The 27,879-nt window shown below is 47.7% G+C and overlaps 1 protein-coding gene across 5 annotated transcripts in view; it reads right to left on the reverse strand.

The window, feature by feature from the left end:
* LOC135054806 (NACHT, LRR and PYD domains-containing protein 12-like) overlaps positions 1–26,569 on the reverse strand; it is a 613,159-nt gene extending 586,590 nt beyond the window's left edge. For all 5 annotated transcript variants that reach the window (XM_063958163.1, XM_063958164.1, XM_063958165.1 and 2 more), the window contains exon 1: positions 26,478–26,569. The gene's annotated coding sequence lies outside the window, so the exon portion shown is untranslated. The remainder of the gene's footprint in view (positions 1–26,477) is intronic.
* Between the last annotated feature and the right edge of the window lie 1,310 nt (positions 26,570–27,879).

Here is a 27,879-nt window from a genome sequence, read left to right on the forward strand (position 1 = left end):
ATACTTCTAATTATTTCCACCGGGCATTGCAGGACATGACTAGGTATACAGGTATAGAAAACATCGAAACAAGTGCACCGCACAGAGAAGTAGCAGTATCTGCGCTAATGGATGGTTTAAAGGAAGTATTAAGAACGAGTATACAAGCCTCTCTACCTAACTGGAGAAATAACTCAGTAACTGCATTAAGGAACTCCGCTGTTGGGCATGAGCAAAACATAATCAAGCACAGGGAAAACAAAGAAGCCTCAGATCCCTGTGGGTAAGTCAAAGGTGAAAAGCTGTTATAATTGCCAGAAGGAAGGTCATTTTGCAAGAGATTGTAGATCAAGAAGTAGACCAAATTCATATAAACCCCCTAGACAAAGATATGAGCAAAGTTATGACACACCAAATTGTAATCAGGGATCACATAGGAAGGAGTTTGGGCCGCACATGTAACATGCAATCAGGAAAGGTAATCAAATCAAGGTGATCATTAGGACTGATAGTAAGCCTGAGGTTACAGTTAATGAAATGGGAGGTCAGTTCCTTGCAGGCACAAGGACGGCCGGGTAGACGTTGTAATTTATCTGTAAATGTTCTTTTCCCCATCTCTGACGTTCATCGGCAGGACCCAAATATCACATACAGATGTGTCCACTATTACCTTTCTGAAAAAAGTATCATGGCCTGCCGTTCATGGCACGAGATAAGCTTTCATCTGAAGATATACACGGCAAGCCATGTGTATCTCGTCTGAAATATAGTGCAGTACCACTTTTCAGACAGCAGGTGGCATTTTCAGAAACTGAGTAAGCAGAACGTCTGATAGAGAGATTCTAGAGGGAGTAGTTCTGACCTGATTCTAGCAGCATTTTATTTGCAAATGGGCAAAACCATGGGGGTCAATCCGAAATGATCGCATGCTAGGTTTTTTTCGCAGCGGTGCGATCAGGTCGAAACTGCACATGCGTATGCACCGCAATGCGCATGCGCGTCGTACGGGTACAAAGCGGATCGTTGCTGAACGATGGATTTAATGAAGAATCGATTCGCACAGCAGATCGCAAGGAGATTGACAGGAAGAGGACATTTGTGGGTGGCAACTGAACGTTTTCTGGGAGTGTTTGGAAAAACGCAGGCGTGACCAGGCGTTTGCAGGGCAGGTGTCTGACATAAATTCCGGACACGAACAGGCTAAAGTGTTTGCCCCGAATTTACATCAGACACCCACCCTGCAAACGCATAGACACACCTGCGTTTTTCCAAACACTCCCAGAAAACGTTCAGTTGACACCCACAGATGTTTTCTTCCAGTCAATCTCCTTGCGATTGTCTGTGCGAATGGATTCTTCATTAAATCCATTGCACAGCAACGATCCACTTTGTACCTGTGCGACGCGCCTGCGTATTGCGGTGCATATGCATGCGCAGTTATGACCTGATCGCAGCGCAGCGAAAAAACCTAGCGTGCGGTCAGGTCTGCATTACCCCCATGGTTTTGCCCATCTGCTAACAAAATTGCGGCTATGGGGTGTCATTCTGAGTTGATCTTATCCCTGCAAAATTTTGCAGGGCTACGATCAGGAACAGAGACATGCGGGGGGATGCCCAGCACAGGGCTAGTCCGCCCCGCAGGTCAATTCCGCCCCCGCCCCCCCGCAGAAGTGCAAAAGCATTGCACAGCGGCGATGCTTTTGTACTTCAGGAGTAGCTCCCGGCCAGCGCAGCTTTAGCGTGCTGGCCGGGAGCTACTCATCGCTACACGGCCCGCAGCGGCTGGTCAGCAGCAGCGATCGGGTCAGAATGACCCCCATGAGCCATATGTGCAGGGCAATTTATCCATCATGCACACGGGAATATCAGCTGCAGCCAGAGCCGGCCCTAACCAATATGATGCCCTAGGCAAGATTTTGGCTGGTGCCCCCTAGCACCGCAGCTAGTTCTGCAGGAGATGCCTGGCTTGAGTCAGCTGGCAGCTCTGCTAACATTGGACGCCTTTTGTTTATGAAAATGCATCTTATTTGCATTACTGTGTGGCTAGGATGCACAAGCAGCTTCCTCTGAAAAAAATTATATGCAGCTTGCCTATATTCTTTGTGCGTCTGCGGCTGTACCTGCATACGAAATGCTACATTACAGTGATTTCCAGGAATACACTGCAACGTAGCATTTCGTATGCAGATACAGCCATAGTCACACACAGAATATAGGCATGCTGCGTATCATTTTAATCATCAGAAGCTGCTGGTGCCCCCAAGCATACCAAATGCCCTAGGCATTTGCCTAGTTTGCCTATGCCTAAGGCCGGCTCTGGCTGCAGCAGCTAATTGTGAAGTATTAATATTTTTCCAATACATCTCTCATACTAACTTACAACATGTACCTGGCTCAATGTTGCCTATATGTTTGAAAAAATATTTTCCCTTATGATTGATAATGTGCTGATGAAGAGTTCATACAAACTCCACAGAGAGATTCGATATGGAAATTATGATACTAACTAAAAGGCACTATTGATACTTGTCATTTTTTGCAATTGATTGGTGGTTAAGGTGTGAGTAGAGAGAATTTTTGGTATTTCAATACCGCATATATTTCACTGGGATCCGGTCTGAAGATCGACAGTGTCTGCCATACAAGTGGGTGCTGCATCTGTCTGCCACAAATCGGTCCAGTGCTGAGGCTGTGTTGACATAATAAGTCACTAGGTGCTCTGTCTGCCATACAAGTGGGTGCTGTGCCTGTCTGCCACAAATCAGTCCAGTGCTTGGGCTGTGCTGCCATAATAAGTAACCGGGTGCTCTGTCTGCCATACAAGTGAGTGCTGCACCTGTCTGCCACAAATCAGTCCAGTGCTTGGGCTGTGCTCCATAATAAGTAACTGGGTGCTCTGTCTACCATACAAGCGGGTGAAGAAACAAGAGACCCAGGGCCTGATCAGCCATAAGGCTGCAGCCTGGATGGCTGTGTCCTGGGGCTGAGGGGGGCGCAGCAGCGGCACAATAGATGCTTAGGCTCTACCTACTACTGGAAGCTGCAGATTCCATGCTGACAGCATGGAAGACAGCCCTTCTAGGAGACAGATGCCTGGGGTATTACTAGACCATTACCCAGCGCTACCCAGAATGATCATGTAACCTCCTGGTACTAAGCATGTAACCCCTATGGCAACAAGCATATGTAACCCCTGGCAATGAGCATGTAACCCCTGGCAACGAGCATGTGACCGGGTCCGACTTCCGGTCAGCAGAACCACAGATGCCGGTGGATTCTCCTCCCACCTCTAGCCACCAACAGCACCGTGGGCAGCAACATGGACATCCATATGTGCAGGGCAATTTATCCATCAGGCACATGGGAATATCAGCAGCGGCAGTTAATTGTGAAGTATTAATATATCTCCACTACATGTGGGAGTGCCAGTAGTGTCCTCGGTGCAGAGGTGCAGGTGGTGTAATCAGTGCAGGAGGTCTGGCAGTATCCCCAGTGCAGGAGTGTCAGTAGTGCGGGAGATGTCCTCCTTGCACTTGGTTGGTGGTTCCGAGGACACTTCTGGCACTCCCGCACTGCCAGCACCCCATAACTACTGCAAGGAGGACACCTCCCACACTGCCGACACTGCCGGCACCCCTGAACTCCTGCACCAAAGACACTTCTGGCACTCCCACACTGCCGACACCCCTAAACTCCTGCACTAAGGACACCTCCAGTACTCCCGCACTGCCAACACTGCCGGCACCCCTGCACTGAGAACACTGCCCGCACTGCCAGCACCCCTGAACTCCTGCACTGAGGACACCTCCCGCACTGCCAACACTGCTGGCATCCCTGCACCGAGGACACGTCTGGCACTCCAACACTGCCGACACCTCTGAACTCCTGCACTAAGGACACCTCCAGTACTCCCGCACTGCCGACACTGCCAGGACCCCTGAACTCCTGCACTAAGGACACCTCCCGTACTCCCGCACTGTCAACACTGCCAGCACCCCTGCACTGAGGACACCGCCGGCACTGCCTGCACTGCCAGCACTCCTGAACTCCTGCAATGAGGACACCTCCTGCACGGCCGGCACCCCTGAACTCCTGCAATGAGGACACCTCCCACACTGTCAGCACTGCTGGCACCCCTGCACCAAGGACACTTCTGGCACTCCCACACTGCCGACACCCCTGAACTCCTGCACTGAGGACACCTCCCTCACTGCCAACACTGATGGCACCCCTCCACCGAGGACAATTCTGGCACTCCCACACTGCCGACACCCCTGAAATCCTGCACTAAAGACACCTCCAGTACTCCCGCACTGCCAACACTGCCGGCACCCCTGCACTGAGGACACCGCCGGCACTGCCTGCACTGCCAGCACTCCTGAACTCCTGCAATGAGGACACCTCCTGCACGGCCGGCACCCCTGAACTCCTGCAATGAGGACACCTCCCACACTGTCAGCACTGCTGGCACCCCTGCACCAAGGACACTTCTGGCACTCCCACACTGCCGACACCCCTGAACTCCTGCACTAAGGACACCTCCAGTACTCCGCACTGCCGACATTGCCGGCACCCCTGCACTGAGGACACCGCCGTCACTGCCAGCACCCCTGAACTCCTGCAAGGAGAACACCTCCTGCACTGCCGACACTGCCAGCACCCCTGAACTCCTGCACTGAGGACACCTCCCTCACTGCCAACACTGATGGCACCCCTGCACCAAGGACACTTCTGGCACTCCCACACTGCCGACACCCCTGAAATCCTGCACTAAAGACACCTCCAGTACTCCCGCACTGCCGACACTGCTGGCATCCCTGCACTGAGGACACGGCTGGTACTGCCCGCACAGCCAGCACCCCTGAACTCCTGCAAAGAGGACACCTCCTGCACTGCCGACACTGCCGGCACCCCTGAACTCCTGCACTGAGGACACCTCCCACACTGCCAACACTGCTGGCATCCCTTCACTGAGGACACGTCTGGCACTCCAACACTGCTGACACCTCTGAATTCCTGCACTATGGACAACTCCAGTACTCCTACACTGCCGGCACCCCTGAACTCCTGCACTAAGGACACCTCTAGTACTCCCGCACTGTCAACGCTGCCAACAGCCCTACACTGAGGACACCGCCGGCACTGCCCGCACTGCCAGCACCCCTGAACTCCTGCAAGGAGGACACCTCCTGCACTGCCGACACTGCTGGCACCCCTGAACTCCTCCTGCACTGAGGACACCTCCCACACTGTCAATACTGCTGGAACCCCTGCACCGAGGACACTTCTGGCACTCCTACACTGCCGGCACCCCTGAACTCCTGCACTAAGGACACCTCTAGTACTCCCGCACTGTCAACACTGCCAACAGCCCTACACTGAGGACACCGCCGGCACTGCCCGCACTGCCAGCACCCCTGAACTCCTGCAAGGAGGACACCACCTGCACTGCCGACACTGCCGGCATCCCTGAACTCCTGCACTGAGGACACCTCCCACACTGTCAACACTGCTGGCACCCCTGCACCAAGGACACTTATGGCACTCCCACACTGCCGACACCCCTGAACTCCTGCACTAAGGACACCTCCAGTACTCCCACACTGCCGACACTGCCGGCAACCCTGCACTGAGGACACCACCAGCACCCCATAACTCCTGCAAGAAGGACACCTCCTGCACTGCCGACACTGCCAGCACCCCTGAACTCCTGCACTGAGGACACCTCCCTCACTGCCAACACTGATGGCACCCCTCCACCGAGGACAATTCTGGCACTCCCACACTGCCGACACCCCTGAAATCCTGCACTAAAGACACCTCCAGTACTCCCGCACTGCCAACACTGCCGGCACCCCTGCACTGAGGACACCGCCGGCACTGCCCGCACTGCCAGCACCCCTGAACTCCTGCAAGTAGGACACCTCCTGCACTGCTGACACTGCCGGCACCCCTGCACTGGGGATACTGCCAGCACTCCTGCACTGAGGACAACTCAGCAGGAGGCGTCCTGCTATGGAAAACCATTCACTCCCACTGACATCGCTGGGCAGGGGGAAAATCTCTCAGTGTGTATGCGCTGAGTGATTTTCTGCCCAGCGATATCGGTGATCATACAGGCTCAGAAAGATCACTCAGCACGCAAAGCTGCACCAGCGATGTGTGCTGAGCGATCTATCACTGCTCGTGTTCGCAATAGAGAAAACATGGGCTATGACTAGATCTTTCAAGCAAGTGGGGATGCGCATCACTATCGCTATAGTCCATACACACATAGCGATTTGTGCTGAATTTCTAAGTGACTCAGTCAAATCACTTAGAAAAGCAGCCCAAATCGCTATGTGTGTGTGATCGTATGCAGGTCGTTCTGATGTACAGTATGGCCAGCTTTAGAGTCCAATTCCTAATTGTGTAGGTGTGAAAATCTCAGTGTGAGAGGCCTTTGAAGTAGATTCCTTGGGAGATAGAGATACAGCACAGTAACATGTATTCTGGGTGGGGGAAGGGCTACATTCCTGGAATTTTAAATGAACAGTGAACTTTTAGCAATTCAGAGCCTCAGTTTATTAATGCAAAAATTGGAGTTATTTGTTACTCAGAACACAGAGGTGAATGAAGTCTAAAGTGACATTAAAGAATAAGTTAATTAAAACCTAATAGTGCTACAAAGTAACGGAATATATTATAAGACTTGCAATGATAAAATAATTCCAAATAAAGAGTATAAATATACTGTAATGATGAAAATGAATGCAATCACTTGGATGCTTTGTACAATCCATACACAATTACAGTATACAGTGTTGCAGAGGTGACTACTTTTTTTTTTAAACAATTTTCAAGATTGCATAACAAATGTAATACTAGAGTGAAGTACATGTTACAGATAAAATATAACAAATTAATTAATTTAAACAGGTGGTGTAATTTTGATATTTCAAGCATTTGCAGAAAGGATGAGTACGATAGATAAAGGGCCCTTTATGCAAATTCTATGCATTATTCATTTCCGTACTGTCTTTTTTGATGTGTCGACATATGGCCTGTCGACCAATATTGGTCGACCTAATGACTGTTGACCTTCTTATTGTCGACAATTTGACCCATTTCAATTACATGCAGCTGGCTTGTCCATTTCTTTCTATAATAACTGGCAGCACAGAAAATAAATGGTCTACATAATTATTACAGGTCAGGGGGTCGGCAGTGTGGGAGTGCCAGAAGTGTCCTTGGTGCAGGGGTGCCAGCTGTGTTGACAGTGTGGGAGGTGTCTTCAGTGCAGGAGTGCTAGCAATAGGTGTGCCGGCAGGGCGGGGGTGTCAGCAGTGTGAAAGGTGACCTCATTGCAGGAGTGCCGGCAGTGCGGGTGGTGTCCTCATTGCAGTAGCTCAGGGGTGCTGGCAGTGTGGTAGTGCCGGAAGTGTTCTCTGTGCAGGTGTGCTGGCAGTGTCGGCAGTGCATGAGGTGTCCTCATTGCAGGAGTTCAGAGCTGCCGGCAGTGTGGGAGTGCCGGAAGTGTCCTCGGTGCAGAAGTGCCAGCAGTGCGAGAGGTGTCCTCAGTCCATGAGTGCTAGCAATAGGTGTGCTGGCAGGCCGGGGGTGTCGGCAGTGCGGGAGGTGTCCTCATTGCAGGATTGCCGGCAGTGCGGGCGGTGTCCTCTTTGCAGGAGCTCAGGGGTGCCGGCAGTGTGGGAGTGCCGGAAGTGTCCTCGGTGCAGGGGTGCCGGCAGTGTTGGCAGTGCAGGAGGTGTCCTTAGTGCAGGAATTCTGACAGTATCCCCAGTGCAGGAGTGTCAGCAGTGCAGGCAGTGCCGGTGGTGTCCTCAGTGCAGGAGTGTCGGCAGTGCGGGAGTACTGGAGGTGTCCTTAGTGCAGGAGTTCAGGGGTGTCGGCAGTTTGGGAGTGCCAGAAGTGTTGTTGGTGCAGGGGTTCCAGCAGTTTTGGCAGTGTGGGAGGTGTCCTCAGTGCATGAGTTCAGGGGTGCTGGCAGTGTCGGCAGTGTGGGAGTGCCAGAAGTGTCCTCGGTGCAGGGGTGCTGGCAGTGCGGGAGGTGTCCTCAGTCTAGGAGTGCTGGCAGGTGTGCCGGCAGTGTCGGCAGTGCGGGAGGTGTCCTCAGGGGAGCCGGCAATGTGGGGGTGCCGGAAGTATCCTCGGTGCAGAAGTGCCGGCAGTGCGGGAGGTGTCCTCAGTACATGAGTGCTAGCAATAGGTGTGCCAGCAGGGCAGGGGTGTCGGCAGTGCAAAAGGTGTCCTCATTGCAGGAGTGCCGGCAGTGCGGGCGGTGTCCTCATTGCAGGAGTTCAGGGGTGCCGGCAGTGTGGGGGTGCCGGAAGTGTCCTCTGTGCAGGGGTGCCAGCAGTGTCGGCAGTGCAGGAGGTGTCCTCAGTGCAGGAATGATGGCAATATACCCAGTGCAGGAGTGTCGGCAGTGCGGGAAGTGCCGCCGGTGTCCTCAGTGCAGGGGTGCCGGCAGTGTCGGCAGTACGGGAGTACTGGAGGTGTCCTTAGTGCAGGAGTTCAGGGGTCTCGGCAGTGTGGGAGTGCCAGAAGTGTCCTCGTTGCGAGAGGTGTCTTCAGTGCAGGAGTGCTGGCAGTATCCCCAGCGCAGGGGTGCCAGCAGTGTCAGCAGTCAGGGGTGCCGGCAGTGTGGGAGTGCCGGAAGTGTCCTAGGTGCAAAAGTGCCGGCAGTGTTGGCAGTGTAGGAGGTGTCCTCAGCGCAGGAGTGCTGGCAGCATCCCCAGTGCAGGAGTGTGGGCAGTGCCGGCGGTGTCCTCAGCGCAGGGGTGCCGGTGACTTACTTACCTGCTGCAACGTTTTCAGCCTGTTCAGTCCTGGCTCTGACGTCCAACACCCGTCCTGGACACGCCTGCATTTCTCTCACCACCCCTGCGTTTTTCTTACCACTTCCCGGAAAAGGCTGCAAATGGTGAGTTGATGCCCAGGTACCCCCTCCGCCTGTCAATCTTCGTGCGATCGTTGCAGCGATCACTTTTTTTGGTTCCAGCGTCGTTTCCCGGCGACACCCGTGCGTGCGCATAGCGACCGTCACGCATGTGCAGTAGGGACCCGATTGCAGCTGTGCGAACGACGACATGCTGCGATTGGGTCGTAATGACCCCCTAAGTCCAGAACTACTTAGAAACTGCACAACATTTTTTTACCATAATAGGCCTGCACAAGTGATCAAAGCCTTGCTATGGGAAAAAAAACAACCCCCATAGGCGGAGGTTAGTTGGTCGCACGGGCTGCAAAAAGCAGCTTCATCTGATCAACTTGTAATGAGGCCCTTTATTTCGACATATTTTATCATTGCAAAATCTTATAATATGTTCTTTTACTCTAACACTAAGGTTTTTATTAACTTATTATTTAATTTCACTTTAGACTTCATTCACCTCTGTGCTTTGAGCAACATACTGTATAGTAAGCAGGGACATGCCCACCGCACTTCACTGATAGTAACATCCCCCAGCCAGGATAAAATCTGTACCCCCCAAGGAGTCTACTTCAAAGGCCTCTCACACTGAGATTTTAACACCTACACAATTAGCAATTAGACTTTAAAGCTGGCCATACTGATTACAGTGTCTATTTAACAGCAATGTTAGTGCAAAGCTATGTTACGTGATGCACTGGCCACCAAGTGGTGAAACTATGAATTGTCACGAATTGTCACGGCACAATATGACGGCACCAAAACACAAGGAATATATGTCATGCCAAATTTACTACCATGGCACTGTTTTCAGAAAGGTAATAGTGGACACATCTGTAGCTATTTGGTCCTTGCAGAAGTCTACCAAACCCCAGTATGACCTACCAGCATCGATGTATCCTGGCCAGATACAGAGTGTAGGTATGGAAATGCTGGTGGGAGAGACTTTGCAAGGATACTGTTGGATGTGTTGATGTGACAGCCTGATGATGAACGGAAGAACTTACAATGTTTTTTTTCTCTCCTGAAAAAAATGTTTGAAAAATGTTTCCTCTATTGTTGTTTATTGTTGATTTATGTGACGCATATATATATGAATGGTTCTCTCTCCCTTGTTGTTTTTTTTCTCTCTCTCTTCTTTCTCATGTTCTCATAACGTTATAGATGGTATGTCACACATCAGTTGGATAAATGGTAATGCAAGATTTATTCTCCTTACAGAAAGAGCACTGAGCTAGAAGAAATATTGTATCACCAGAATGTTTAGAAGACTGAGAGACAGCACCTTTGAGATGACAGCAGAACAAGAAGAACAACAAGACTAGAGAACTAATTATCGTAACAAGTTTCTCTCCCCCTCAAACTGTTTTCCTGTACCCCCATTACAAATTTCTCCTTTCTCCTCCTGTAAGATGGACTCACCTCAAGAGACTGTGATCCGTGTTTTCATGTTGACCCTGATGTTGACCAGAGCAGTCTGTTTCGGTGAGAGTACCAGTGAGGTCGAGAAAGGATCCAGAATGGGTTTCTGATGACTGAGACGGAGGTGTAAATTTCCAATAGCAACACAATCACCAAGCAAAGGCGAGTACCGGAAACGATCTAGCAGCCATGTTATTTGTAAACATTGTGAAGGATTGTTAGCTGAAAAGAGAACTGTATCTGTAGACTCTGTGACAGTGTAGTTGAGGATGGGTGCATCAAGAAATGTCAGTCCAGTTTTAACATTAACATGGACCGACATCCATTGGGTGACTATCACTCATTAGTGGGTAAGGTGTTAAACCAAACAGACTGTTGGGTATGCTCTCAAGTACCTCAAGGTCACAGCAAGTCAGGACTAGTACCATTCCCTTTAACTGTAGGAGAGGTACTTGAGCTAAGTGGTGGGAGGCCGGTGGACAGGAGGTTTAATATCTCCAGCCCTCCTAGTTTGAAGCTCCACCAATATCACGTGGATAGATCCCTAATATGTTTTAACATTTCCAATCCCCGAAAGCCGGGAAATTGGGAAGTGTCATGGAATAACCAAACCATGACCTTTTCATATAGAGCCGATAGAATGCCTACAGATACAGAACTTATACGCCACATAGCCGGTAGTGGAAAATATTTCCGATATAGGTATACCCTAGGAAGTAGGATCATGAGAGTTGGAGAAGTATCACCAGGATACTGTGCACATATCATACAATCGGATACGTGTACCAGACAGATGGGAGAATTAGGGTTAGGAGAGTCCACATGGAAAATGTGTAACATGGTAATGACATATTCAGTCCCATATGTTCTCCCCGATGATGCATATTTCATATGCGGGAGAAAGGCGTATGAGCGGCTTACCCCAAACTCAGAGGGATTATGTTATATTGAAAAAGTACCGCCTGAAGTAATGACTGTATCGCATAACAAAATTGATTTGACTTACGACCCAACCATTGAAACCACGCTGTGATAAAAGGTGATTCCACGACCTGTTTCTTTCACCCGTTTCTCCTTTGTTTTCCTCCAAGGTACAAGGACTCGCTTGGAAGAAGAATTTGACAACCTTTTACACAGACAACTGATGGACTATGCCATAGACCCCCCATATCCCTAGTAATTTTAATTTTACGCTAGCCCAACACTTTTTTGTAAGTCTATAGACATTGAGAAAGCTTTGCTCGCACTTTGGCAAAAGCCCAAGGAGACTACAGTCAACATGTACATCAAGACAAGACACCAGACAAGACTTCAATCAACAAATGTTTATTAAACTCACATAGTTTATGACTGCATTTACCATAATTGTTCTTCATCTTCATCTCTACAACCTTCAGGTAATGACACACATAGTCGATAGGGAATACAGGCACAGATATCAGCACTCACATATCCCCCCCATTCATGTATCATCAACTAAAATGTGCTCCCCCATTTTGTTGCAACCAAAAGCCAAAAAGAGCTCGGTAAAGTTTGACAGCCCATCCACAGACCCTTAATACGGGATAAGAAGGAATTCAAATGTATACTTCGCAATACCTCGAAGCTTGATTTAAAACACGTACGGCACGATGATACATGACCCCCCAAACATGGATTCATACACACATGCTTCTGCTATCTCACTAGGTCATACCCTTTTCCTACCTTCTTCTCTCTTCCCTTACCCAATCATAGAAATGTATTTACATATGACATACATTTTTCTCTTTTTAAACTGTTTTAGGAAGTGGCAGTTATTGGTGACTGCCAAAGGGTGGACTGTCAAAGTCAGAAAAATATCACGCTGCACATTGCCATATATGCACCTCATGCGTGTGCCCGCTGCACGTGCACGGGCCCTCCCGTGTGTGCGCATATTCGCTGTCGCGTGCACGCTCAGGCGCACGGTATGTGCATTTACGGTAGAGTTTGTGCGCGTCTAGCATGCGACACGATCGCTACATATTTAATCAAAATATTGTAGTTTATAAGTTAATATTCCCCTGAGTCCAGCAGGTATCAGTGGGTCTCAAAATGGCTCTTAGACCTTAGAGATTCCCCTTTGCATGTTGGGAGGGCTCCACATATCTTATGCATAGTTAAGCACAGGAATAGTAATTGAAGATTAATTGTATTCCGAATAAATTACACCTAAGACCAGTCAGTTTCTTTCCTGCAGACGGAATACAATAGCCTTTAATTACTCTAAGCTTTAAGATTCAATGAAAAGGGCTGGCACTTTGTTTACGAATGGGGCTGGGTTTGTCTCCAGAAGAATGATTGATAAGATGTCATTGTCTCAACTGAAAGTGGACAGTGAGACAGTATTTGCCAAACAATAGCTTCCCACAAGACAGGAATTTGAAACAAAGTGTTAGCCATCACCCAACGTTTTTGCATAACCAAGATCACATGGCCAGCTCAGCTCACTGATACAGCTAGCCCACATGCTGTGAAAGACACACACTTCCTGTGGTTGACACACCCCCACAGCTGGAATGCAGGTATGATATATCCACTGGAAATCACAGGGCACACTCACTCAGAACCAACCTAGCATCCAGAAGCATGGCTTGCTCATCACCAGGCTCCTTACGAAGGCTAAGTATTGTATACACATGGCTGATTGGCATAGAATAGTTAAATATGAGTTTGTGGTAAAGTAGTTGTGAAATGATTGGCATAGAATAGTTAGTTTGGAGATACAAATGGCTTAAGGTTAATGATGCTTGTGCAGTTATGTGATTGTTGGGTGTTTGTGATGATACTCTATGAAATCTGTAATGAATTGGAACAGTAGACAATCTGTAGCATAACATCTCTGGTATACATTTATGGATGGTGATTTATAACAGATTATAGTAGTTTTACATGATGCATCTTGCTGAAGGTTAGAAGTCAAAACATACTTCCTTTTGTTACTGTAGTCATGTGCTTGTAGCAATAGCAGGCTGATACTTGTGGGTACCTGGTGATCTGGTCTTGTGATGGCTCATATGCTCTGGTTATTGAGATACTGTGTTGGCTTGAAATTGTGAAAGGTGATTTAGATGGTTTGGAATTGTAAAATCAGAACATATGCATTATATTGAAGCTTAGACATTTTGGAATATAGTGGAGTCTTATGTCTTCTGCTATGTGATTATGGTATAGCAAAGAATGCCATGTGTTTGGACTTGCAAATCTAAAATGGCTGCTAGCATTCCCTTTTAAATCATATGTTACAGACTTTGGAATCATGGGAGTTTTTCCCAAAATGGAGTCTAGCTTCTGTCCCATGCGGTATTGTAGGGACCATTGTGTTGTTGCTGTGTGTTGTGTATATAGGGACAGCCAGCCTGGGTGAGCTCAAGTTTCTCAACACAAAGGTTCTCAACATTGACTAACTGCGCAGCGATCGTTCCAACATGTGTAAATTCTCTGCAGACATTTTGTCTCTTATTAATGTTGTAAGCCATTCTCTCTCTCCTTCCCCTTAAATGTAATTGTGTCGTTATTGTATTTTATGTGTAGTAATTCGGTTAGGTATTTTATGTTATTTTGGTAGTGTATAACTTGTATTGTGTATTCTTTTGCAATTGAACGTTCATTCTCTCCCTTAAAGGTGTTAGAACCTTAGACCGGTATTTTAGTGTTTATTACATTGCTAAGGGTTCTCTGAGCATCACAGCCGCTCATACAGCTTTTAAGCTAACAAGGTTACACTGCATTACATCTACACATTATCACTGCACAAAGGTTTACAGTATAAGTACATTCCTTAAGGTATAGTTATTAAAGTTTAATTCTGTAAGTGTCTGCGACGCCTGTGTTCACACCCTGTGCACAGCGTCTGCTACACTAAGGACGTACCCTTGCGGTACTTTTTGCGCCAATTGCGTACTGTGTCTCTTAACCTTTTAAAGTGTTTTAAATAGGATAAACATATAGGCTTTGTCAGTGTATTCTTAGAATATGCTGACAAACTGGATGTGGCGAGTCCGTTTTTAATATTATGGAAATGTTCTGAAATTCTTTAAGTTTTCTACGTGTCCTCCCAACATATGGTTTTTTACATCAGCATTCCAGTAAATATACCATATTTTTACTATGATTTTATGTCAATCTTTATTTTTCAGCGTGGATCTATATTTGGTAATGACACTGTCCCTGTTCTTACAATTCAGGTGCCACATCTATAAAAGCCCTTTGATTTAATGGGTCTAGGTACAGTCTGATTTTGAATAGTGCTACTTACTATATGATTCTCTACATTCTCTGCCTTCTGGTATATGAATTTTGGTTAGTTTTGTATATTTGCTTTAATGACCGAGTCCTTCAAAAGTATCATTCCAGTTTTTTCTTCTCCAATTGTTTATGTTGATTATATTTTGAGATATAAAAGTATTCTTAATTCATTCTCACTTTTCCTCCCTTGCGGATCATTCTTTATCATTTTCGGACGGTATCCGGTCTTTAGGTCGACAGCACTTAGGTCGACACTCATTAGGTCGACCACTATTGGTCAACATGCATCAGGTCAACGTGGTCATTAGGTCGACATGTTCACTAGGCGAATGCCGACACATGAATAGGTCAGCATGAGTTTTTCACATTTCCCTCCCAGTTTTTTTACTTTTTTTATACTTTACGATCCACGTGGACTATGGATGGAAACGGTAACCTTGCCTGAAGCATGGCGAGCAGACACGGTGCATTAATTAGGAATCCCGGTCACTTTACGAAGAAAACAACAACAAAAATGTAAAAAACTCCTGTTGACCTTTTTCCATGTCGGCCTTATGACCATGTTGACCTATTTCAGGTGTCGACTTAGTCACTGTCAACCAATAGTGGTCGGCCTAATGACTGTCGACCTAGTTACTGTCAACTCAATCCACACCCTTTTCGGCCTATCGCAGGTAACACATTTTTCAAATGCTTCATTCACTAAGGTTGGATCATAGCCTTTTCACGTTGTGTACGAGATTCCGACGGTCGAAATCCCAGCGGTCAGAATACCGACGCCGGGATCCCGACCACCAAAATGGGGCGAGCAGAACGAAGCCCATTGCAGGCTCGCTGCGCTCGCCACAGGTTCTATTCCCACTCCATGGGTGTCGTGGACACCCAGGAGTGGGAATAACTGTGGCACCGCTGCTGGCATTCTGGCAGTTGGGATCCCGGCGTCAGTATTTTGATTTTGACTGTCGGGATTCCGACTACATTGAGCCATTTCACTCAGAGGGGAATATATACTAAGCCTTGGAGATAGAAAAAGTGGAGAGAGATAAAGTTCCTTTCTGTGTGAAAGGGGTGTGACATTTAATTTCTATCCCCTGGGGATTTTGTAGCTGTGGCCAGTGTTGGAAACACTGCTGATGCAATGTAACAATATTCATTTAGTTTATTACGTAAGTAGCAACTTACTGGTTTGCAGCCTCCTGTTTTTCTAAATCTTAGTTTTCAGAGCTCAAAATACAATTATGCTGCTTTCAGATCGCAAATGCCGGATCCCACCCGGTAAGAGAAACGTTTCCTTACCGGGTGGGATCCGGCATTTGCGCTTCTTTGCTGGCTTTCCGACCTGGAAATATACCGGGTCGGTTGCCATAGCAGCGGGGGGCGCAGCAGCAGCAGGGGCGGGGGTGGAGGCGGCGCTGGGACATGAGCTCATCTCCTGCGCCGCCTCTCCCTATGCTGTGAATGGGAGCCGTGTCGCATCGGAACGGCTCCCATTCACACTGCACCTGACCCGGTATTCAACCCGGTAATAACCCTTCTTTTTTACCGGGTTGAATTACCGGGTCAGGCGACCCGCTAATTCAGCAAAGGAGCTTTCACATCGCACACTGATCCGTTTCGACACGGCAATATGCCGTGTCGATACCGGGTTATTTGTGCGATGTGAAAGGGGTATTATTTAAAAGGAGGGAAAAAGAGTGGTGTTATATTGCCTTGCGGTGTCCAGTACTGTATGTGTGTCTTTTAGATATTAAGAATAAATACAATCATTTTCTCCCAGACAGGGCTGCCACTAGAAATTGTGGGGCCCGAGACTGACAAAATAGGCAGCCTTCCCCACACACACACACACACACACACACACACACACACACACACACACACACACACACACACACACACACACACACACACACACACACACTTTTACAAATAATATTTAACACCTTATTAAAAAATACCTTATTAAAAAATAATACAAATTTATACATTATGAAACGTGATGGGGGCTCATGAAATATTTAAAGGGTGGGGGAATCATACAATATTTATGAGGTGGGGCAACATTAAATAACGGATGAGCGAGGGTCATTATTAAATAAGAATAATAAAATGTGTGTATATACTGTATACACATAATTTATTCTTATATAATAATGACCCTCATTCTCCCCTTATTTAATGTTGCAACACCTCATAAACATTTAATGATTTCCCCACCCCTTAAATATGTAATCACGTTTCATAATGTATTTTAACACCTTATTAAAAAACTAAAAATACATTTTTTATATATATATATATATATATATATATATATATCCTGCCAATGGGGGAGGCACAGCCAGGAGAAGCAGTACTGACATTAGGGGAGGGGCCATCCTGTCTTAAGTGTCCCGAGTTACTCACAACAATCACATAAATAATACTTACCCTTCCGTCCTGAGCGTCCTCTCACCCACTCTGTCTGATCCTGTCCGTTGTCCAGTGTGGCGGCTCCTCTACACTTCACTGGCGCGGCGCGACGTCATGACGCCGCGACGGACCTGGCTCCACAAACAGCAAGCTGCAGCTTGCTTATTGTGATCGGCGGCGGTGGGTGGCGGCGGGGGGGGGGGGGGGGGGGCGATGACAGCCTCACGTAAAGGGGAGTGGCGGTGGCCTCAGGCAGTCTCACCGGCGGCAGCCACTGGGATTAGAAGGACTGTTTAGGGTCTTAGCACATCCTCATATATGGGCACCTTATATTGTGAATCTGGTTGTCAGACGAATCCGGGCTGACAATGTAATATTGAGTGTGTTTTGGGGATATTTTTTACCTGCTTCCTTAACTTTGTGATGTCTGCTGTCCTATATTTATTATGGTATCTGGTCTCTAGATCGACAGTAACTAGGTCAACGGTGTTTCCAGGTCGACATGTTCTAGATCGACAGGTCAAAAGCTCGACATGAGTTTTTCACTTTTTCATACTTAACGATCCACGCGGACTACGATTGGGAATAGTAACCTGTGCCGAGCACTGTGGTAGTGGAGCGAGGCACCTTACCCGAAGCATGGCGAGCGGAGCGAACCATACGAGGGGACACAGTGCACTAATTGGGGTTCCTGGTCACTGTACGTAGAAAACAAAACAAAAAACCCCATAGAAAACTAATGTCGGCGTTTTGACCCGTCGACCTAGAGACCCTGTCAACCTAGCATCTCTGTCGACCTAGTTACTGTCGACCAATAGTGGTCGGCCTACACACTGTCAACCTAGTTACTGTCGACCTCCATACCACACCCATTTATTACTTCTGTTATTAATACTGTTTATTTCACAAGCTTCCCAAAATCTGCCTTGTAATAGTTAGCTGGTATTAAACCTGGTGCGTAAAGCGTCTTGGGAGCAGCAGAACGATCACTTGTTCCATTAATATCACAGTCATTCTGAGCAATGTTTCATTCCGGCGTATGCTGTGTTGATGATCAGAGATCTTACATTCTCCCCATTTATTAGAATAAGCGATTTCTCATATGGGGCAGATGTATTACGCCCGGAAAAGTGATAAAGCAGTGATAAGTGTAAGGTGATAAAGCACCAGCCAATCAGCTCCTAACTGTCAATTTACATATTGGAGCTGATTGGCTGGTGCGTTATCACCTTGCACATTTCACTGCTCTATCGCTTCTCCTTAATTCTTTTAGATACAATAATTCCGCCAACATACTAGATAATTAGCATAAGATATAATGATGGGAGCATCTGCCCAGTTATTGAGTGATACTGAACAAGTGCTATGTATTTCACCTGTGGCTTTCTACTCTACCCATTCTCTGTAAGAAGCAGTGGCACCAAAGCAAAGGCTTTCTGATAAGGTATTCTCATTGCTCAGTGCTTTGTACATACAGTATATAATGCATTACAGAATTTCCCAAGACACACTTTGGTAGCAAGTTTGCCCACACCTATTTTAAGCAGATGTCTTTTTAACCACTTAACTGGCATGGACAGATTTCATGCGACTGCGCCGTCCCACCCTGTCCCCCCGTTTATGACGAGGAGATCCATTCTGCAGATGTGCATAATATAATGTTTAAATATTTAAAAAAATACTTTTTCAACTTTATTAAATTAAATAAATTTTAAAAAACAATGTTAATAACGCTTTCGAAGGGAAAAATCGTCAGTTAAGAGAACTCTTTAGACTCTAGGGGACACAGCATCCATGGCCGTTAATATATACATCTGAGGCCAGAAGCTGCTGCTCCAGGGTAGGGGCACCTGGAACTGTCCACTAGCCAGGGTATAAGATAGCTTCTGGTTTGTGTTCCACAGTTGAATGCAAGTACCAGAAGTGTGGCTGCAGGCCAGCAGTGTGAGCCAGCCCGGCTGAGGGGGGGCAGGCCAGAGGGAACTTTCCCTGTGGCCCAATTCGCGCCCTGTGTATTCAGCAATATAACAGAGTCAATAAGGGACTAATACTACACTCTGGACATTCATTAGGTCGACCACTATTGGTCGACATTGACATGGTCGACATGGACACATAGTCGACACATGAAAACGGTTGACACATGAAAGGTCGACACGTGAAAAGGTCGACATGGGTTTTTCCCAAAAAATTATTTTGACAAACTTTTCCATACTTTACAATCCACATGGACTACGATTGGGAACGGTAATCAAGTGAAGCGAGCCATGCGAGGGGATGTGGTGCACTAATTGGGGTTCCCCATCACTTTACGCAGAAAACGACACCCAAAAAAAGTAAAACAACTAATGTCGACCTTTTCACGTGCCGACCTTTCACGTGTCGACCATTTTCATGTGTCAACCATTTGTCCATGTCGACCATGCCAATATTGACCAATAGTGGTCGACCTAATGACTGTTGACCATAACATGGTCGACCATTCATACCGGAACCACAAAAACCAGGTTGGTTTTGCCTTGTAAACGATTACTGCTTCAAAAAAGTACTCTCAGAGCTACGGCCGTTTAGCACTGCATTACATCTGCCCCATGTGCAGGGCAGTCAAGAACCGTACTTTTCAAGGGACGTGGCCTAATCACAGGAGGTGTGGTCATGTACCCTTCGGAAAAAAACACTGAAAAAAATTGTATTTTTAGCACCTCCATGGCCACACTGCAGCCCAAAATGCAGCAGCATGTGCTGGGTTGAGGAAAAGAGCTGCTGCTGCTAGGTAAGGGAGAGGGGCCCCGGGCCCCTACTGGACCCTCACTGGGCCCCTCCATCAGACCTGGGCCCGGGTAATTTGTACCCCCACCCCCATCTCTGGGTGTGTGTATGTGTATATGTATATATATATATATATATATATATATATATATATATATATATAAAATTGTGTAAAGGTACAGTGTGCGGATATCCAGTTTGTATAATGTGTGTGTGTGTGTGTGTGTGTGTGTGTGTATATATATATATATATATATATATTACTTTATAGCATCAGATGCTAACCAAGGGCCCGATTTAGCATAGAACGCATCTACGATGCTCTCACATACTGAAGCCCTTCTGCAGGGTGTGCATGCGCAGTAGCCACACTGCATGTGTGCACAGTGAGATGGAACGGCATCGCACATATGCGACTGCCTCTGCTTGATTGACAGACAGAGGCGTTCGCACAACAAGTAGTGGTGTCAACTTGGCGTTTAGAGGTCGGCTTTACGGCATTGGGGGGGGGGGGGGCGCGGCCCTGACAATGCAAGCATGTCCGGACCATTTGCAGGGCAGACCGCGGTGGCTGTATGACATCACACGTGGCTGCTGCGACCCAAAACATGGCAGGTAGTCATCTGCTTTTGCAGCTAGGCTACGCAGGCACAGGGCTACCCTTAACATGCAAGCGTTCACTGCTGAGTGAAGCATTTTCATTATTAGGAGGGAAGGGTAAACATGCGGGGGGACTAGTGTAAAGGGTTGTAGTTGTGTGATTTCTCTATCGTCCTAAGTGGATGCTGGGGTTCCTGAAAGGACCATGGGGAATAGCGGCTCCGCAGGAGACAGGGCACAAAAGTAAAGCTTTTACAGGTCAGGTGGTGTGTACTGGCTCCTCCCCCTATGACCCTCCTCCAGACTCCAGTTAGATTTTTGTGCCCGGCCGAGAAGGGTGCAATCTAGGTGGCTCTCCTAAAGAGCTGCTTAGAGAAAGTTTAGCTTAGGTTTTTTATTTTACAGTGATTCCTGCTGGCAACAGGATCACTGCAACGAGGGACTTAGGGGAGAAGGAGTGAACTCACCTGCGTGCAGGATGGATTGGCTTCTTGGCTACTGGACATGAAGCTCCAGAGGGACGATCACAGGTACAGCCTGGATGGTCACCGGAGCCACGCCGCCGGCCCCCTCACAGATGCTGAAGCAAGAAGAAGGTCCAGAATCGGCGGCTGAAGACTCCTGCAGTCTTCTTAAGGTAGCGCACAGCACTGCAGCTGTGCGCCATTTTCCTCTCAGCACACTTCACACGGCAGTCACTGAGGGTGCAGGGCGCTGGGAGGGGGGCGCCCTGGGAGGCAAATGAAGACCTTTAAAAAGGCTAAAAATACCTCACATATAGCCCCAGAGGCTATATGGAGATATTTACCCCTGCCTAAATGTACTAAATAGCGGGAGACGAGCCCGCCGAAAAAGGGGCGGGGCCTATCTCCTCAGCACACGGCGCCATTTTCTGTCACAGCTCCGCTGGTCAGGAAGGCTCCCAGGTCTCTCCCCTGCACTGCACTACAGAAACAGGGTATAACAGAGAGGGGGGGCAAAATAAATGGCAATATATTAATATAAAAGCAGCTATAAGGGAGCACTTAATCATAAGGCTATCCCTGTCATATATAGCGCTTTTTGGTGTGTGCTGGCAGACTCTCCCTCTGTCTCCCCAAAGGGCTAGTGGGTCCTGTCTTCGTATAGAGCATTCCCTGTGTGTCTGCTGTGTGTCGGTACGTGTGTGTCGACATGTATGAGGACGTTATTGGTGTGGAGGCGGAGCAATTGCCAAATATGAGGATGTCACCTCCTAGGGGGTCGACACCAGAATGGATGCCTTTATTTGTGGAATTACGGGATAGCGTCAACTCGCTTAAGCAGTCGTTTGCCGACATGAGGCGGCCGGACACTCAATTAGTGCCTGTCCAGGCGCCTCAAACACCGTCAGGGGCTGTAAAACGCCCCTTGCCTCAGTCGGTTGACACAGACCCAGACACAGGCACTGATTCCGGTGGTGGAGGTGACGAATCAACCGTATTTTCCAGTAGGGCCACACGTTATATGATTTTGGCAATAAAGGAGATGTTACATTTAGCTGATACTACAGGTACCACTAAACAGGGTATTATGTGGGATGTGAAAAAACTACCAGTAGTTTTTACCGAATCAGAAGAATTAAATGACGTGTGTGATGAAGCGTGGGGTGCCCCGATAAAAAACTGCTAATTTCAAAGAAGTTATTGGCTTTATACCCTTTCCCGCCAGAGGTTAGGGAGCGCTGGGAAACACCTCCTAGGGTGGACAAAGCGCTAACACGCTTATCAAAACAAGTGGCGTTACCCTCTCCTGAGACGGCCGCACTTAAAGATCCATCAGATAGGAGGATGGAAAATATCCAAAAAGGTATATACACACATGCAGGTGTTATACTACGACCAGCTATTGCGACTGCCTGGATGTGCAGTGCTGGGGTAGTTTGGTCAGAGTCCCTGATCGAAAATATTGATACCCTGGACAGGGACAATATTTTACTGTCGTTAGAACAAATAAAGGATGCATTTCTTTATATGCGTGATGCACAGAGAGATATCTGCACACTGGCATCACGGGTAAGTGCTATGTCCATTTCGGCCAGAAGAGCTTTATGGACACGACAGTGGACAGGCGATGCGTAGAGGAGTTATTTGGGGTCGGTCTATCGGATTTGGTGGCCACGGCTACGGCCGGGAAATCCACCTTTCTACCTCAAGTCACTCCCCAACAGAAAAAGGCACCGACCTTTCAACCGCAGCCCTTTCGTTCCTTTAAAAATAAGAGAGCAAAGGGCTATTCATATCTGCCACAAGGCAGAGGACGAGGGAAGAGACAGCAACAGGCAGCTCCTTCCCAGGAACAGAAGCCCTCCCCGGCTTCTACAAAAGCCTCAGCATGACGCTGGGGCTTCGCAAGCGGACTCGGGGGCGGTAGGCGGTCGTCTCAAGAATTACAGCGCGCAGTGGGCTCACTCGCAGGTAAATCCCTGGATCCTGCAGATAATATCTCAGGGGTACAGGTTGAAATTAGAGACAGAGCCACCTCGCCGTTTCCTGAAGTCTGCTTTACCAACGTCCCCCTCAGAAAGGGAGACGGTTTTGGAAGCCATTCACAAGCTGTATTCTCAGCAGGTGATAGTCAAGGTACCTCTTCTACAACAAGGGAAGGGGTATTATTCCACTCTTTGTGTGGTACCGAAGCCGGATGGCTCGGTAAGGCCTATTCTAAATCTGAAGTCCTTGAACCTGTACATAAAGAAGTTCAAGTTCAAGATGGAGTCACTCAGAGCAGTGATAGCGAACCTGGAAGAAGGGGACTTTATGGTATCCTTGGACATCAAGGATGCGTATCTCCACGTTCCAATTACCCCTCACACCAGGGGTACCTCAGGTTCGTTGTACAAAACTGTCACTATCAGTTTCAGACGCTGCCGTTTGGTTTGTCCACGGCACCTCGGGTCTTTACAAAGGTAATGGCCGAGATAATATTTCTTCTTCGAAGAAAAGGCGTATTAATTATCCCATACTTGGACGATCTCCTAATAAGGGCAAAGTCCAGAGAACAGCTAGAGATGGGTTTAGCACTATCTCAAGAGGTGCTAAAGCAGCACGGATGGATTCTGAATATTCCAAAATCCCAATTAATGCCAACAACTCGTCTGCTGTTCCTGGGGATGATTCTGGACACAGTTCAGAAAAAGGTTTTTCTTCCCGAAGAAAAAGCCAAGGAGTTATCTGACCGGGTCAGGAACCTCCTAAAACCAGGAAAGGTGTCTGTACATCAATGCACAAGAGTCCTGGGAAAAAATGGTAGCTTCTTACGAAGCAATCCCTTTCGGCAGATTCCATGCAAAGGGATCTGTTGGACAAATGGTCAGGGTCGCATCTTCAGATGCACCTGCGGATAACCCTGTCGCCGAGGACAAGGGTATCCTTTCTGTGGTGGTTGCAGGAGGCTCATCTATTGGAGGGCCGCAGATTCGGCATGCAGGATCGGATCCTGGTGACCACGGATGCCAGCCTGAGAGGCTGGGGAGCAGTCACACAGGGAAGAAATTTCCAGGGAGTGTGGTCGAGCTTGAAAAAGTCTCTTCACATAAGCATTCTGGAACTAAGAGCAATCTACAATGCTCTAAGCCAGGCGGAACCTCTGCTTCAAGGAAGACCGGTGTTGATCCAGTCGGACAACATCACGGCAGTCGCCCATGTAAACAGACAGGGCGGCACAAGAAGCAGGAGGGCAATGGCAGAAGCTGCCAGGATCCTTCGCTGGGCGGAGAATCACGTGATAGCACTGTCAGCAGTATTCATCCCGGGCGTGGACAACTGGGAAGCAGACTTCCTCAGCAGACACGACCTTCACCCGGGAGAGTGGGGACTTCATCCAGAAGTTTCCCACATGCTATTAAACCGTTGGGTAAAACCAATGGTGGACATGATGGCGTCTCGCCTCAACAAAACACTGGACAGGTATTGCGCCAGGTCAAGAGATCCGCAGGCAATAGCTGTGGACGCGCTGGTAACACCTTGGGTGTACCAGTCGGTATATGTGTTTCCTCCTCTGCCTCTCATACCAAAGGTATTGAGGATTATACGGCAAAGAGGAGTAAGACTAGTGGATCTGGATTGGCCAAGAAGGACTTGGTACCCGGAACTTCAAGAGATGGTCACGGACGATCCGTGGCCTCTACTTCTGAGAAGGGACCTGCTTCAGCAGGGTCCTTGTCTTTTTCAAGACTTACCGCGGCTGCGTTTGACGGCATGGCGTTTGAATGCCAGATCCTAAAAGGAAAAGGCATTCCAGAAGAAGTCATTCCTACCTTGATAAAGGCAAGGAAGGAAGTCACCGCGAAGCATTATCGCCGTATTTGGCGAAAATATGTTGCGTGGTGCGAGCAGCGGAGTGCTCCGATGGAGGAATTTCAACTGGGTCGTTTTCCTACATTTCCTGCAATCAGGATTGTCTATGGGTCTCAAATTGGGATCTATTAAGGTTCAAATTTCGGCCCTATCAATATTCTTCCAAAAAGAATTGGCCTCAGTCCCTGAGGTCCAGATTTTTATCAAAGGAGTACTGCATATACAGCCTCCTGTGGTGCCTAAGGTGGCACCGTGGGATCTAAATGTAGTTTTAGATTTCCTCAAATCCAATTGGTTTGAACCACTAAAGAATGTGGATTTGAAATATCTCACATGGAAAGTGACTATGTTACTGGCCCTGGCTTCGGCCGGGAGAGTATCTGAACTGGCGGCTTTGTTTTATAAAAGCCCTTATTTAATTTTCCATTCGACATAGGGCAGAGCTGCGGACGCGTCCGCATTTTCTCCCTAAGGTGGTATCAGCGTTTCACCTGAACCAGCCTATTGTAGTGCCTGCGGCTACAGACGACTTGAGGGACTCCAAGTTGTTGGACGTTGTCAGAGCCTTAAAAATATACATTTAAAGGACGGCTGGAGTCAGAAAATCTGACTCGCTGTTTATACTGTATGCACCCAACAAGTTGGGTGCACCTGCTTCTAAGCAGTCGATTGCTCGTTGGATTTGTAACAAAATTCAACTTGTACATTCTGTGGCAGGCCTGCCACAGCCTAAATCTGTTAAGGCCCATTCCGCAAGGAAGGTGGGCTCATCTTGGGCGGCTGCCCGAGGGGTCTCGGCATTACAACTCTGCCGAGCAGCTACGTGGTCAGGGGAGAACACGTTTGTAAATTTTTACAAATTTGATACCCTGGCAAAGGAGGACCTGGAGTTCTCTCATTCGGTGCTGCAGAGTCATCCGCACTCTCCCACCCGTTTGGGAGCTTTGGTATAATCCCCATGGTCCTTTCAGGAACCCCAGCATCCACTTAGGACGATAGAGAAAATAAGAATTTACTTACCGATAATTCTATTTCTCGGAGTCCGTAGTGGATGCTGGGCGCCCATCCCAAGTGCGGATTATCTGCAATACTTGTACATAGTTATTGTTAACTAATTCGGGTTATTGTTTAGGAAGCCATCTTTCAGAGGCTCCTCTGTTATCATACTGTTAACTGGGTTTAGATCACAAGTTGTACGGTGTGATTGGTGTGGCTGGTATGAGTCTTACCCGGGATTCAAAATCCTCCCTTATTGTGTACGCTCGTCCGGGCACAGTACCTAACTGGAGTCTGGAGGAGGGTCATAGGGGGAGGAGCCAGTACACACCACCTGACCTGTAAAAGCTTTACTTTTGTGCCCTGTCTCCTGCGGAGCCGCTATTCCCCATGGTCCTTTCAGGAACCCCAGCATCCACTACGGACTCCGAGAAATAGAATTATCGGTAAGTAAATTCTTATTTTTTCGCATAACTACAACCCATGCTGAATTAGGCCCTAAATGCTATGTGATTTATAATAAGAAGTTGATATAAGAGAACTAATCTGAGCGGAGACATACAAGACAAACAATAAAGACTGTCTCATTATTATTATGGCAAAAGAAAGCAAATGCTAGAACAGTATACATGAACAGAAATACTATGAAGAAACATAGATGGAAAAATAAACTGCAATATATGTAGAAGAAAATAAGGGAAGAGAGAAAAAAGAGTCCTCACTTCTCATTACACATAGGAAAGTCCCATTTGCACTATAAGTGTATTATCTTTTCCTACCTCTGATGTCCGTCAGCAGGAATACATGTCCAGGAAATAAGTGTGTAGTGCACTCTGAACGCAATGGAATGTACAGCAAAGGCAGACACTGGTTCCTGGTATGGTGGCCTATAAGTCTCAAACTTGTGAGTCTTTGTATATAATTTAACATTTAACACACCATACATGACACCAAGCCTCTCACAAGTTTGAGATTTCTAAGCCACAATACTAGGAACCAGTCCGACTGCATTTCAGATGCCAGATACGGGTGGTAAAGAATAAGGGAACTGAAATAAAAAACATCAGCCTACAGGGGAAATGTTCTAAGGCCAATACTTCCTGCCATTACTAAGCCTTGAATGGAGAGAAAGTGGTCGGAGATAAAGTATCAGCCAATCAGCTAACTGTCGTGTCAAAGGCTGGGTTTGCAAAATGACAGTTAGGAGCTGATTGGCTGGTACTTTATCTCCATCTACTTTATCTCCTTCCAAGGCTTAGTAAATAGACCCCTTTAATATCATGCAGGGCTGTACACTGATGGAAACGTGATGCAAGCAATGCTAAACCTAGGTACACACCTGTACACTCCTTGGCCTGAGCACCAGATATGAGGACAATAGGACGATGATTGTATAGGTGTGTATACAGTACTTTTGCCGCACTGTTGGACACAGGCGTGCGCAGAACATTCTATTAGTGGGTGCACCATCGGAGGGGTGTGTTTAGCACCACCTACTGGGCGTGTCTAGCACCACCTATTGGCACTCAAAGCAACATAAACATATGCCCCCAGCGGTGCACCTTTATCAATAACCCCAGCGGTGCCAGATACACACTTGCCACCAGCAGTGCCAGATACACACTTGCCCCCAGCGGTGCCAGATACACACATGCCCCCAGCGATGCCAGATATACACATGCCCCCAGAGGTGCCAGATACACACATGCCACCAGAGGTGCCAGATACACACATGCCCCCAGCGCATACTTGCCTACCTGACCCTCTCCATGAGGGAGAAAATACTAATGTATGATTGCCATCACCTGTGGTGTAAAACACCTTTCTTATCAATTAACTAGCTCACCACAGGTGATGGCAATCATACATTACCAGGAAAGTCCAGGAACAGAGTATTTTCTCCCTCATGGAGAGGGTCAGGTAGGCAAGTATGCCCCAGCGGTGCCAGATACACACATGCCCCCAGCGGTGCCAGATACACACATGCCCCCAAAGGTGCCAGATTCACAAATGCTTCCAGCAGTGCCAGATACATAAATGCCCCCAGTGGTGCCTGATACATAAATGCCCCCAGTGTTGAAGATACATATGACCCCAGTGGTGCCAGATACATTATGCCCCCAGTGGTGCCAGATACATATGCCCCCATTTGTGCTCACCCTCCTCTGTTGCCAGTGATGC

The sequence above is a fragment of the Pseudophryne corroboree genome, chromosome 3 (genome assembly GCF_028390025.1).
Source record: "Pseudophryne corroboree isolate aPseCor3 chromosome 3, aPseCor3.hap2, whole genome shotgun sequence".
Taxonomy (NCBI): domain Eukaryota; kingdom Metazoa; phylum Chordata; class Amphibia; order Anura; family Myobatrachidae; genus Pseudophryne; species Pseudophryne corroboree.